Genomic DNA, 3,175 nt, shown 5'->3' with positions numbered 1-3,175 from the left:
TCAGGCACCATGCCATCAACCTCATTAAAACAGGAAGTGATGCAAGCTGCCTTCAAGTGACACCGTAATTATCTCTATCTTTGGTAGAAAGTGAACAGCCTAGTGGGGAACATTAACGGTCTATGGTGGGGAAACACTTCAGCTTCAGTTGTCATTCCACATGGAATATATGAGGACGTATGTTTGACAGCGACGTGGTCTCAACACCCATATGGCAAAATACATAAAGTTTTATATCACGAGAATGAAGGGATGGTTAATTTTCCCATTCTGGTGGTTATCCTTAAATGCAGCAAATCCGATGTTGGGATTGGGGAAGTAGATGGGGACCAGTGACTGTAAATAAAAGTAGCTGGGAGACATTAAATGAGACAATACTTGACTTCTGGCATCCAGACTCTGCTGACAAAAAGCATTGATATTACACGTAAGTCATGTTTGTTTATCTTCTATTCTTACACAGCTAATCCAAATCCGTGGCAATTTTGTGATGCTAGCATGATGCTAGTAGCTGTTAGCTATCGGTGGAATCAAAGACTTTTCTTTAAACGCGACTCAACTAGTTTTACGCTTTGGATATTAATGTTATTAATGTTGAATGACTAGCTACGTGACGAAGATGGTCAATGGTCAGTAAAGTTAGCTTTTCTAACATATCTGGCTTGAAAATAAAATTAAAAGTGACTCGCGTGGCGTTTGAGGGTCATTGACATGCATTCATAAAGTAGTCTTATAAAGGACGTAAACGCAGTATTAAGTCAGTATTTAAGTAGGTGAAAGAAGTCTATCAAGTTTACAGCTTATGAAAGTGCCAGGAACGTTACTTCTTAGCTGTATTCTCTGAAGTACTCTGTACTACCAACTCTGATACAAGCTCATAGAGCCAAACGTGATATTTTCAATTTCATAAGTAGTTGAACTAACAACCTAAACATCTAAATAGTGAAATCATCATAACTCAATGGACAATATGCCATGTTTTTACTTGAAAAGTCACTATAGTTATTTTATAGAGTTGCACTAGTTTAGAAATATAGGGGAAACAAAGCAAAAGGAATAATGATTGCAAAGTGATTTTCTAGTCATTGTAGTATGTGTCACCTCTCATATTTTGCCCCTCTTTTTGATTTCCAAACCAGGGCTGAGCCATGGCGGTTTTCAGATCCGGAAGTATCGGGATGACGATGCAGAGGCAGTGAAGGAGACCTTCAACCTTGGGATGAGCGAGCACGTGCCTTCGACCTTCATGCACCTCCTGAAAACAGCCGCTGACCAGATGGTGCTCATGTGCCTGTTCTGTGCTCTCGTGACCAGCTCCAAGTCCTTCCTGCTGCCCATCCTGGCCGTCACTCTGTCCTAGCGGGGCCCGGCAGTTTGTCATCTACATGTTCAACAGCTACATCGACACCTCGCTCAGGAAGGACGTCGGCAAGATCAGCGAGGTCTACCTGAAGCAGAAGGACTTGTTTTTGGGTGGTGACGTTGATGGCGAGTGGTTGGCATGGTGGGGTGCCTCCTAAACAGGACACGCCTGGCTGCTTGGAGCTGAAACGCATGTCCGTACGCCGCAGTCACCGTGGAATGGGCATCGCTAAGGCGTTGTGTCGGACGGTGGCTGATTTTACTCGTGACAGGGGTATGCAGCGGTCGTCCTGTACACCTCTGTGGTGCAGACAGACGCTCAGAAGCTGTACGAGCACATGGGCTACGAGAAGACACGAGAGTTGTATTCCTGAGCCGTTGCCAAAATCACAAACTTCACTCTGTTCGAGTACAGGCTCGATTTACAGAGAGATGGGAAAAATGACTGAGTGGTCTGGAAGTGAGACTGTAACATTTCATGGTGAGAGTACTGTTCGTTCCTCCAGTTTATATGCTAATGTTTTCCCAGCATGCATTACAAAACACTCAGGACAGCAGGTCAGATGACAGTATTGACATGAGGAAAACACCTGCTGTAAAAGGGTAGGCATGATTCCTCTTGTTACATCTCACACACACACACACACACACAGAAAGATTGATCATTTATTATTCTTTTTTAATAGTTGATAGAAATCGTCAACAATGTCTACTGTCAAGCTGTTAAAGGGTCTGTGTTGAACCTATGGAAGTAATTTATTTAATTTTGTAAAGGATTTCCTTTGTGAATGAGATTGATTGAAGATACTTATAATAAAGTTATAGATCCGAGCATGATCCTGCAATTTTGTAGTATGATGATACTGATACTACTGATCTCATTAGGTGTGTCATTACATGACTGATCTAACTTAATTGCATTATAAAATTCAGTGTTTCTGTTCTTGATTTTTCTTCAGTCAATCATATTTTAGTGCCACGGTAATCCCTCCTAAAAAGGATTCTGATAGCAGTGAGGTGTACAGATTTTTCATTTGAAAAGAGAGGATCGCTATTAAATTAACGGAAAGAAAAAGTTGGATAGGTGCATCCCTTGTACTGTTATGCATCAATGAGGTCATTTTACCAAAACCATTTAGATATTATGTTGCAATAGAAAGTGAGATGCTGAACCTTGAGATAAGTTTTAAGTCTGACTTTAGAATTTCAATAATACTACTACTACTACTACTACTACTAATCGCATACTTCACATTCTTTCCTATAAGCCAAAAATGTGACCTGAAAGAGGGAGATCATGCACTTTTTTTTTAACAGTATTTCCCTCTGATATAGTATTCGATATGCATGAGTAAATTTACCTTTTCATCTAAAATATTACCCCTGGTATGCTCGGGAGCTGTGTTATATCTCTAGAGAAAATCTACACAAGTGATCACCTATTGTCAGATTTCTCTCTGAATAGGGATGTGTAAGGGGGGGGGAACTACTTTTCACTCTGAAATGGAGTCCTACAGCTTTACAAATGTCTGTGTGCTATTAGCCTTAAAAGAGAGTCAAACACCGTTCAGCCAAACAGGAAGTACAAGTCTCTTCTTTATGAGAGTTAAAGGAAGTTTGTGGCCCGGGGTGAGGATCCTGCTGGGAACTGAACCTGATAATGATGCTCGGGTATACTAGGTCTGCCCTGTGGTTTGTTTTGCATACAGGATGCTACCCATTTGAGACTGATGCTAGCGAGGTTCTCAGGTGGGTTTTAATCACATCTGATGAATATGTCTGTTTTGAATCAAGTTTGTGATTTAAAGAACAT

The 3,175-nt window shown here is 41.0% G+C and overlaps 1 pseudogene; it reads left to right on the top strand.

The window, feature by feature from the left end:
- The first annotated feature begins 619 nt into the window (after nucleotides 1-619).
- On the top strand, nucleotides 620-1,941 carry LOC116684715 (probable N-acetyltransferase CML1; annotated as a pseudogene).
- Nucleotides 1,942-3,175: the final 1,234 nt, after the last annotated feature.

The sequence above is a fragment of the Etheostoma spectabile genome, unplaced genomic scaffold, assembly GCF_008692095.1.
Source record: "Etheostoma spectabile isolate EspeVRDwgs_2016 unplaced genomic scaffold, UIUC_Espe_1.0 scaffold00019521, whole genome shotgun sequence".
Classification (NCBI taxonomy): domain Eukaryota; kingdom Metazoa; phylum Chordata; class Actinopteri; order Perciformes; family Percidae; genus Etheostoma; species Etheostoma spectabile.
The sequence above is the reverse complement of the archived record's forward strand: the minus strand, read 5'-3'. Positions and strand labels throughout refer to the sequence as shown.